Below are 11,069 nucleotides of genomic sequence, written 5' to 3'. Positions count from 1 at the left end.
TGAGTAAATTGAGATTTGGAAAGGTTAAGTAATGTGCTCCAGGCCACAAAACCAGTTAATAGCCAAGCCAGAATCAGAGCCAATCTAGAACCTATTATTTGTTTTACCTGACTCTGCTTGTTGACTGTCAACTAGTATTTAGTCCAGCAAGAGGGAAAACATTTCTTGAAAATAAACTCAGCACTACCAACTGTTCTAGTTTGCTAATGCTGCCAGAATGCAAAACACCAGAAATGGATTGGCTTTTATAAATGGGGGTCTATTTGCTTACACAATTACAGTCTTAAGGCCATAAAGTGTCCATCAACAATTGGGTACCTTCAAAGGAGGATGGCCAATGGCGTCCAGAAAACCTCTGTTAGCTTGGAAGGCACATGGCTGGCATCTGCTCCAGAGTTCTGGTTTGAAAATGGCTTTCTCCCAGGACGTTCCTCTCTAGACTGCAGCTTCTCTCTAAAATATCACTCTCAGTTGCTCTTGGGGCATTTGCCCTCTCTTAGCTTCTCCTGAGCAAAAGTCTGCTTTCAAAGACCGTCTCCAAAATGTCTCTGTAAGCTGAAGCTCCTCTCTCAGCTCCTGTGCATTCTTCAAAGTGTCCCTCTTGGCTGTAGCAAGCTCGCTCCTTCTGTCTGAGCTTATATAGTGTTCCAGTAAACTAATCAAGACCAATGCTGAATGGGCAGGGCCACACCTCCATGGAAATTATCCAGAGTTATTGTCCACAGTTGCGTGGGGCGCATTTCCATGGAAACGACCTAATTCAAACATTCCAACTTAATCCCCACTAATATGTATGCATCAAAGATTGCATCAAAGAACATGGCTTTCTCTGGGGGACATAATATATACAAACCAGTACCCCAACTAAATGAAAAATCAGAGGCCTTTTGAATTGTTATGGAAAGAGCACTGGTTTCTACTATTTCTCTAGCCTTATTTTGACTCATAAAATGCTCCCTAGTTTCAGGAAAGAAGAACACTGCTGGATGATAAAATAAAGTTGAACTACAAGTCTAGATCAGGGTGGTTTTGTTTGTTTGCTCTTTAGACATTAATTTCACAGCAAATAAAGAATTATAAGAAGTTACATCTCATGGGTTAATTTTAAGAAAAAAACTTCACTGGAATATTTCCTCACTGGATTGTTAAATGTAGTCTCTGAACTAAATATAAGCCTGTTGGAAAGTTATGAGCAGTAAGGATCTCTGGGGGCTGACAATGGCTATAAACAGAAAGTTCTCATTGACTTCACCTGAAATGTTTGGTGATGTTGATTCTGGACTTTTAGGCTCAGGACTATGAGAGATCATCAGCCTTTTCGTTTTACGTAGGAGACTAAGACGCGGAGAAGGATCTGTTAGTTGCTCATCTTGGTAGGAGTTCTCCAATCACCACCCACCCCCCACCCCAGGATCCCTTGTTGAAAGGAAAATGGGTAAGGCAGGTACACTGAACAGTCTCTGGATAGAAGTGGGTGGGGACTTTACTTTGTGTCTACTTGGGGGCCATTTAGGGGTAGTCACTGACTGGAAGGGGCTGACTATTTGAAGCTAGTTTTGTATAACAAGTCCCTGGTTTTCCTTAGATTGTACATTTGTTTGGGGTGGCTTTAGGATGGCTCGATGGCCACTCTAGTGCAGCCATTGGTCCCAACACCCCTCATTGGGGCTCCTCTGGGCTCCTGGGAGCCAAGTTTGGATTTGGCTGCTCCTGACTGAGGTACTTATCAACAAGATAAGCATCTTAAATGTTGTAAGCTCACCTTAATATTATGTAAGGCAGAAATCTTTTAGTTTTCATTGCCTCCTTTCCTGTTTAACAGTTTCTCTTCTGCTTGTATTAGCATTAATGTGTGTGTTTTAGGGATTTATTTGTGGTCTTTAGGGGTTTGGTGTACAATGAAGAAAAACAGAGACACCACTCCCAGTTCTCTCCCACCAAGAAAAAAAAATAAAGGAAAGAAAAACAACTTTTTTTATACAGAATATTATTTTGTTCTTTGCATTTTATTCAGCACCCCACCCTAAGATCCCTGGAGAGTTTTCTTACACACTTTTGCACATTTCTGAGAACATATTTGCCATCTGGGTGGTGCCGCCTCTGGAATGACATGAATGGAGATGCCAAAATGTGGAACAACACTCCTTGGTTTCTGTTTTAAATGATTTTCATGACATGTATCTGCAGACATATCAGGGCAGAAATTCTTTAAGGAAAGAGATTTTCAGTGTGACAGCCATCAGCTTTGATTTTTCTTGTACAAAGTGATACCCCCTGAATAAAAAGGATAAAGGCTCCTCAGATGAATCTCATAAAACTTCCCCAGGATTCCCCATAAACATAATTTTGAAAATATTTGTTAGGAATGAGCACAATTTTGATTGTTCTATTTTTTTATTTTTTGACTGTTAGCCTGGTTGAGAGGGACCAAGGCCAGGGTCATGAGTTTGATTTCTGGGCCATCCACTGGCTTTCCTGGCTTGTTCCTCAGCCAAGGGACAGTGTCCCTCATGCTGCCCGGGCACCTGCAAAGCTCCCTTCTTGGTCAAGGGGCATTAGGGAATGGAGGGCGGCTTAATGGGTAAGTGCAAACCTTTCACTACTAAGTGTCCTCCTGGCGGGTCAGTGAAATTGCCTTTTTGAGTATGAAGAACCCAGCATTTTCCCTATGATTTGAGTGTGAATATTTCAAGTGAAACAGATCCTGGGCCATGGGAAAAAAAAAAAAAGTACACTATTGTTAACAAAATCTGTTAAAAGTGGATAGAAATTAGCTTTTGCTTTTCTTTAGGAAGACCCGGGAGCAAGTCCCTGAGGCTCCTAAAAATCAACTTAGAAACCCGGTATCTGATGGGAAATTACTGATTTTCAAGGAAAAGTGAGTACTCGTCATTTTAGAAAGTAATCTTCATTTCAGGTGAATGGAGCTCACTATCCTTGGTAAGCAGTTTTTTAAAAATTAGTATATTTCAACACTCAATCTTTTTAATCTCTCAAACCTCTTACCCCAGAATATCAATTAGGTAAGCGGGTATTTGAATGGGGATGGTCACAAAGTTGGGTTTTTTTGTTTGTTTGTTTTAATAGTATATTCACAGTGACAGGCAGTAAATGTGTTGTTTTTACTGGAAAAGTACGTCTAGGTTCACTGCTTGAGCCTCCTGAGTGACGTCACAGGTGCCCTGGCTGGCCTGCTTGGGCTTCTGCCTAAAACTAGCTGGAGGTCTGGATGGTCAAGTGGCTCCCTGAGAACTTTGAAAACTAGCTCACACTTCTGCCATGGTTCAAAGAAGAAAACTCAAACTATAGAAATGAGCAGCTGATTTGTATCTAGAAACCAGAAATGTTTTACATACCTTTGGCAAATTCAGTGCACTGGGAGAGGAAAACCAGAAGTTCAGATTGCAGACTGCCAGCCGCCTGCCCTCCCTGTCTGGTGCTGTGTGGCAGCCCCGGGCCCAGGAGCATCCCCAAGTGCCTTGAAGACTGCACGCAGCAGCTTGCTTAACCTAGGACAGTTAAGGTTTGACCTACTCTCCTTGTAAAATCAGGCCTCTGGCACTAAATGTAATCTCCTGAAACTATCTCCTCCCCGAAACTCCCTGAGGTACTATTATAATCTATAATCCTCCCCTCTTCCCTGTTGACTACAATTGATTCCTCCCTACATCACAAGACCCCTGCTCCTCTCATACCCATTTGAATGTCTTTGTCCTAACCCCATAAAGCACTCCCCAGCACCCCCTGCTTTTGCAGTGTATCTTCATGTTAAGCTTTGAACCCGCCGCTGTTCACAGCAGCTCCTGAATCCATTCAGAGAAGTTCCTGAATTCAGGGCAACATGATCAACTTCTCACCCTGTAGGTAAACCCCCAAAATAAAAGCTCATGTCTCAGAATGTGTTCGGTGTTTTCTTTAGTCCTTCGGCTGCAAAAGCCCTGCTTTGTTTAGTCCTTCGGCCGTGACATCTACTTCTCCCATAGTTTTTCCTCAACCCAAGCCCTCTCTTTTTGGATGGTGCCCCTTCCTTTCAAACTTAGAAAAAAATAGGCAAAATAGCTGTCTCTCTGCACCCCTTCTCCACCCTTGATCCTCTCTTGCCCACCTACCAGGATGGCAGCCCGGGGGTACAGGCCATTCTCCACCAGAGAGCATTTCCACTGGTGCAGCAGTTCCTGTGGATAATCACAAGATACCTGGGAGACAGATAGAGGCCAGATGAGCAAGCTCTCAACTTAACTCTCTACCCAGAGTCCCACCCAGCAGGCAGTAGGACTCAGCTGATTTCACTCAAACTGCAACCAAAAGGTCTTTTGAATACAAAAGTAAAACCTGGAGAGAGGATTATAAAGAAAGAAACAAGAAAGGAAGAAAGTCAGAGGGCTCAGACCTCAGGAGGTAAGGAGTCCAGTGATCCATGGGTGGACCTGCCCCAAGGAGTGGGCAGTAAGGGCCCTTAACTCCAAATGCCAGTATAGAAAGCCAGGATCCTTGGGATTAAGGAGTGGGAGGGGAGTGAAAGGAGATGCTGTGGCTGAAGGCACCAAGGATCCATAGGCACCAGGAAGCAGGGGCTCAGAATTCACATTCAGGGCCTGATTCTGCAACAGGCCCTCTGCCTCTTGCCCTGGTCCTAGTCTGCAGGTCAGCAGCAAAAAGTACAACTGAAACAGCTTCAAAAGGGGAGGGCTCTGCTGCTACACTTCTGCTTCTCCTTTAGGCTACAATGATCTGCCTTGCATGGGACAGGAGGACGCATCTAAACAGTGAAGTGGGGTCCCCTTTCCCCTTAATCCTATAACATCTGCAAAGCAAAAATGTTGTGTAAACAGCATTAGGCCATGAGGAGGGGGGAGTGAGACTGTACCAGTTAAAGGAAGCGAAACTGCGGTTGCACACATCAGCCAAGCATAACCCTTTAACAATCAATAGCTGCACCAGTTCCAAGTGAAACTCTTTGTAACTCTTTGACAACCAAAAACTGTACCAGTTCCAAGTGAAACTCTTTGTAAAATTGTTTTTTTTTGTAATCAAGAGCTAACTGCCAACTCTGCTTCTGTTAGAATAGCTTGCTTGCGTTTCTAGGATACGGTTTCTGTCTACATAAGGCACTGGCGCACACAGGTCGGGGCTGCTCACTGAATTCCCTGTGCGGAGGGAGTCAAGCTGAGCAGTCGCCGGCCGGCTAATAAAGGCTGTTTAAATTCTAATTGGCTGTCTCGAACTTTAACTTGCAGGCACCATAACAAACAGGACCAATAAAAGCTGTAATCTCCATTTTGCCATTAACTAGCTGGGCATGCTCAGGGACTGTCAGAGACCGTGAATGCATGAGAAGTGCCTGGCACAGGGCCTGATATGGACCAGGCACTCAATAGATGGTATCTATGATCCCCGTGGATGTGGCCACCCACATACCAAACATACAAACAATACTCACTTAAATAATTTTTTCTTTTTTTCACTGGGAAAATGTTTTTCTTTTCTGATTCAATCCCTGGCCTCTTGGGTTGGTAGATGATAAAAAGGACCCACTGTCAGGACCTCTCTAAGAGAGACAAAGAGAGGGAGGTAGGAATGTGTAGAGGGCCCCTGCAGACTAGCTCCGGCCAGGATGTGACAGACCGCCAGGAGGAGCATTTGCCATGGATGCAGCCCCTGTCTGGCCACACCCTTTACCACTTTCTTTGTTCCCACCTAGCCAGGAATTCTCAGGGCCTTCCCCTAGGGACCAGCTCATACTTAGCGACCAAGAAGGCAAGAAAGGGAGTGTGGCTGCGGTCAAACAAACAGCACAGGCCCACCCCAGAGTCACCCCTGGAAAAGTGTCTGATCCCAGAGCTTAGGTTCCTTCAAGGCTAACCAAGTGCAGCCCAGGGAAGTTGCCCAGCAGAGTCCAGGTTCTCTGGCCCCAAGACCCTGAGCTCTAACACTCAGCAATTTCAGTGGCCTAAGGCCTCTCCCTCAGGCCTGCCCTTCCAGAAAGAGCCCTCAAGCTCTGAAACTGCCCCTCCCTAGCTAGCCAGGCCAGGCCCCCAGGACATGGATCTCAACAATCTAAATAACAGCCTTGTTCCATTAAGGCCTCACTAACTAATTAATTTGAGAATAGTAGAGTAATTATGGAGAGGGGATGTTAGTAAGTTGGTGCTCTGGCCAAGAAATCATCTGCCAAATCAAAGTACCCTGAAGATAAGAGAGGCCAGAGGAGGACCAGACAAGTAACTGACTCCAAAAACAAAGGGTCAGAAAAAGGCAACAGCTCAGAAGAATCCAGGAGAGCAGCCACTTGACAATTCACAAAACAGGACCAAGACCTTGGGATTCAGGCCACAATTCAAGACGTCCCTTTCTTTGTAAGAAGCCAAAGCACTCTACCTAAGCACATCTGTTACATAATGCATCCGGGAGGCAGAAACCAACTCAGAGGCAGGAATCTGATGGTCTAGGCCCAAGAAATCACTGTGGAATCAGACAGAGCTATGGGCCTCGACTGCTGGCCAGCACTCCATCTTCCACCTGAGTAGGCCAGACCCCAGAATTACCATCATATGCAACTGGGTTCACTTTCTGTCCTCAAAACTTTGTTCACTGACACCAAGAATCAAAGCAAAGAGGTTTGGCTTCAAGGAAACCTATGCTGAAGGGAGTAAGGGGAAAATTTGGGCAATGACACCAAATACCTCTCAAAAAACTCTACCACGGGAAAAGGTGAGTTCTGCCCTTTAGAAAAACTCCACATCATGTAACACAGGGGTTACGTCTATCTATCTTCACCCCTAAGTATGGATTCACCCTTACAGAGCCCTGCAGGGTGAACTAAACAAGCTTTTCTAATCGCATATTCTAACCTCATTTAATTCTTACAATGATCCTGTGAGAGAAGGATGCTTATTCCTGTTTTACAGTTGAGAAAACTGAGGCTCAGTAGAAACGGGCCTCAGGTAAGGGGCAGAATACTCCAGAGTTCTCCAGATTCTTCATTCCAAACTGTCTCAGGTTTTTGGCTCATGGAGTTTCAGGCAAACTTACTACTTAAGAAAATTTTAAGAGGTACTCAAAGGTTTCATTTTATCTGCAATCAAATAAGGCCTAAAACTAATTTGCCAATAAGATCTATAGCCCCACCCAGCTGAGCCCAGATCCTTTCCACTGGACCCAAGTATCAGAGCTGTCATTTCTTAAATGTCCCAAAACATAGTTAGGAAGGAATTATCCTGGTTGTTTTTCATTATACTGCCTGGCCTTCTATACATGTTCAATTTCACTTCCTCCAGAAACCAAGGAAGAAAACAAAGACGAGAATGGCTTATATGAGACTTACATTAAAAGAAGAAATGGATAGCTGGCATGACCACTTTAAATTGGGTTTTCAAAACATTCAGCTCATTAGTAAACAGCAAATTCTTCTCCGTTAAGAGATTCCACAGCCATTCCCATCAGCCTTCCTTCTACTGGCTTTTAAATTGTGTACCTGGCTGTTTAAAACAGCCTGCTGTTTAAGCCACTCAGCTCCTGTACCAACTGATGAGCCATGTCTTTCAGTTGGAAAAGAATGACAGTTTTCAGTCCAGAAAAGATGATCTTTCAGACATGTGAGTGCTGAATGAGTAAACAGTACCTCCCTTCCACCTGAAGAAAATTGGATTTTTGGACAAGTGTCCTATAAGAGGTGGGGGAGACTAAGCCTTTGAAGCAATTAAATACCAGCCGTAGGGTTAGAATGTAGCCAAGGGCTAGTGGGCAAGGGCAGAACTGTGAAGTTGGTGAACACTCGGTATCTTTCTTTCCTTCCTCCTTTCTTCCATCCAATTACACCCACTGCCCCAAAATTCCTGTCCCGTTTACCACAGGATTCTAGCTAGGACCAAATTGTGAATGAATGTAAATAGGGACTTTGCCTGATTCATTCACCATTGCATTTCCAGTGCCTAGAACAGCGCCGGGCACACTGTTGTGCTAAAAAAAAAAAAATACTTGCTGAATGAACTGTTGAATAAAATAAAAGTAAGGCACAGGACAGGTATTATTGTCTCCATTTCATAGACTATGGGAAGTTACGGTACACTACTTATAAGTGAAGGGGTGATTATGGAGCTCTTTCCATTAAACCATGCTGCTTATCAGCTGAAAACTGTTCACTATAACAGAGGGCTAGTGAAGGTAGAACAGCCTTCACTTCTCAAAGGAATGAGACAATAATGGTGAAATGGCAAGCAAAGGCAATGTGTTCCCTTTGGGGCCCTTTCAACACACTGTATGAGGATGGCCAACCCTTCTCAAGCTAGGTGACCAGAAGTCAGAGGGAATGTGCACCAAAAAGCCCCAAGACACTGTAAATGCTGAGTGTGCCTCAAGAATGTCCCTCTGCCTGAGCTACTCTGAGATAACTTGGCTCCCTGCCTTCATCATGGGTAACTATAAGCAGCCAAAATTCAGTGGGAGCACCTGCAAAAGGAGGAAGTGATTCAATAGCCTCTGTACCCACCTAGGCCTCAGTTTGCCCAATACCCTTCATAACATGTGACATCATCCCTGGCACCCAATGCCTACCCTGTGTTCAGCGTTGGGACTGATCTGGCAATCAGCCTTGGCAGGGAGGAGCACTGAGAGAGTGTCCTTACAAATGCCAGGACAATGCACATGGACTTGGCTCTATCCTCATGGCCAACTCACACTATGGCACTCCCTGAGGTTCTCCAGGGTCAGAACACCAGCCAAGATGAAGTGATGGCTTCCATTGCCCCAGGCCAAGTGAACTGGATGAGTGACCATCCCTCACCTCCCAAGCATTGGGATGAGGCCTACCATTCCAGCAGCCAAGTAATTTAATGTGAATGCTAGAAACCCAATTCCTGAGGACAGATACAGGGGACCAGACACCTAGGGAAAGCCCCAACCCCAGAGAGAGGGAGAAATACTCTATTGTTTCTCAACACTTATTTACCAACTGAGACTCTGTGCACACCCAATCAAGCTGCTCAGTGGCTAACTGCCTGGCTCTTGAGCAACCATTTAGATTTGGCTGCTGAGGGGCAATTAGTGAAGTTGGCAGGGGGCTCTGCACCAAGTGCTCAGGTTGAATGGCGACTGGGTCAAAAGAAGAATGAGTATGAAGAGTTGGGGTGAGACAGCAGAGGTGAAAGGACAGAGACCTTATATTTGAGAAGACTGGGTGAAGGCTGGTAGGAACTGGGCAGTTAGGCAAAGACTTAGGGATGAGATGGGGGCAGTTAAGCAAAGACTTAGGGATGGGGTGTCCACAGGATGGTAGGAAGTGGATAGATGACTGGAGTTATAAAGTGGAGGAAATATACAGTGGGCTAGGAAGTTAAGGACTGAGTTTGTGAGAAGAAGATACACATAAGACCCAGGAGAAGGCTGAGATCATAGTTATCAAGAAGAAAGGGGTGAGTTCAACAGGGCACCTACTTTGATGGTGGGTCTTAAATGAGAGTGGGACCGAGGTGATGTGTTTGGGATGAGCAGACCTCAGACCTAGAGAGGTGGGGGAGATTGGGATAAAAAGGCTGAGCCAGAGGAGGGAAACCAGAATGGTGGGTCTGGGGAAGTTTGAGTGGAGCTTTAGCACTGCCAGAGAGATTGAGGGGAGAGGATGAGGTTTGCTGTGGGGAAGCAGGGGGATGTGGCCGAGACTGAGGTTGGGACTGGACTTAGAGTGGGATCAGGGGAGAAGCTGCATTTATGCATTAGGGGTAGTGAGAGGATAGGGTAAGGGCTGGAGTCAGGTCATGGGAGAAGATGGAAGGGACCACGCAGCAGTGGCAGTGCGGGTCGAAGGCTAGGGGCGGAGTGGGGCGGAGTAGGTCCAGGGAGAGTGGCGAAGTTTGAACCGGGAAGTGTTGGGGGCTCTGAAGCCGGACCGTCTCCAGGCAGCCAGGGGTTTCGGATCACGGTGAGGGCTGGATGCCCATCGCGCGTTTGCGTCTTAGTCCCGCCGCCCCTCCGCCGCCCTCCTCGCCCCCTGACCCCGGACTCACCAAACGGAGCGAGCAGGGGTCGCGGGACACTCCGGGCCGCAGCAGCACCCACAGCCCCTGACTGACCGGAAGCTGCGGCCTCTCGACCACCGACAACAGGAAGCAGGGCCCTCCAGACCTTCGTTTTGCGCTCCGGTCCCGCCCTCGGCACGCGGAGCCAATCGCGAGACCCGTAGGGGTCGTAGGGCGGGGCCAGCGCCGGGAGCCCCGGATGTGGGAGGCTTCAAGCTCCAGAGATAAGCCCACCATTGAGAGTTGAGCACCGCGCGCCCCCAGTGCCGGCCCCCTCTCGCGGGGTCTTTCTCAAACTAGACCCTGACCTCTTGGCCTCAGCAACATCTGCTTAAGTTTGGAGCCAGCTCTTCGCCTCCCTCAGGCGAAGGTTGCCCACTTGTAAAATGAGATCAACGACGCCTATTCTATTCTTGCTTCCCCGACGGCTTCAGTTAGGACCGGGTCCAGGTTAGGACCTCGCACCTGGCGGCTTGCAGGAAACACATCCTTGTTTGACCACACCTTATACCAGGGGAGCGCCTTGAGGTCCCCGTGGGCGCTCTGCTGTGGTCGGCCCATCATCCCTGCGCGGCATGGGAAGCTCAAGGGCCCACTTACTCTCATCTTGTAAAACATGACGTTTCTCATTTAGGGCAAGGGTTGACAGCAGGCGCCATGCTCCTAGGCACCCTACACATGCAGGCCTTTGTCTAACGGGCTCCTGAGTATCGCGTAGGTAGAACGGTGGGAGGTACCTCTCTAAGGACTTACAGGGGTGGCTGGGGAACAGCCCAGTTCTTGGCAGCATGCTCTGCTGACCTAGGCCCGAGGTCTTGTGCTCCATCGGCCTCTCCAGGGAAAGTCGGGGACCCAGCGCCTGCTTTAGTAATTCTCTTTCCAGGAATGAGAACTGTCCGTCCTAGGTTTTAGGCTGGATAGATCAGACCGCGTTCAAGGGGCTTTGTGGTCAGTGATGGAGCAGGAGGACATAGAGACAAGTTAAATTCATTTTAAACAAGGTAGGAAGGGATATACTGAGGAAATCCAGTTTCTTGGCAAAGAGAGAGCATTTCT

At 46.9% G+C, this 11,069-nt stretch overlaps 2 long non-coding RNA genes across 6 annotated transcripts; one reads left to right on the top strand and one right to left on the bottom strand.

Annotated features, from left to right (window-relative positions):
• The first annotated feature begins 765 nt into the window (after positions 1-765).
• On the top strand, positions 766-5,210 carry LOC119514509. Its single transcript, XR_005212844.1, has 2 exons — positions 766-2,878; positions 3,135-5,210. It is a non-coding gene; the product is annotated as an uncharacterized LOC119514509 (long non-coding RNA).
• Positions 1,988-10,119, bottom strand: LOC119514507. Of its 5 annotated transcripts, XR_005212839.1 has the most exons (4): positions 10,002-10,078; positions 4,110-4,175; positions 3,357-3,509; positions 1,988-2,274 (listed from the first exon to the last, which is right to left on the bottom strand). It is a non-coding gene; the product is annotated as an uncharacterized LOC119514507 (long non-coding RNA). The 5 variants fall into 5 exon arrangements; XR_005212837.1 differs by having other exon boundaries at positions 3,357-4,196; positions 10,002-10,119; XR_005212838.1 differs by having other exon boundaries at positions 3,357-4,175; positions 10,002-10,085.
• Between the last annotated feature and the right edge of the window lie 950 nt (positions 10,120-11,069).

This window comes from Choloepus didactylus, chromosome 18 (assembly GCF_015220235.1).
Source record: "Choloepus didactylus isolate mChoDid1 chromosome 18, mChoDid1.pri, whole genome shotgun sequence".
NCBI classification, from domain to species: Eukaryota; Metazoa; Chordata; class Mammalia; order Pilosa; family Megalonychidae; genus Choloepus; species Choloepus didactylus.
This window is presented reverse-complemented; position numbering and strand designations above follow the sequence as displayed.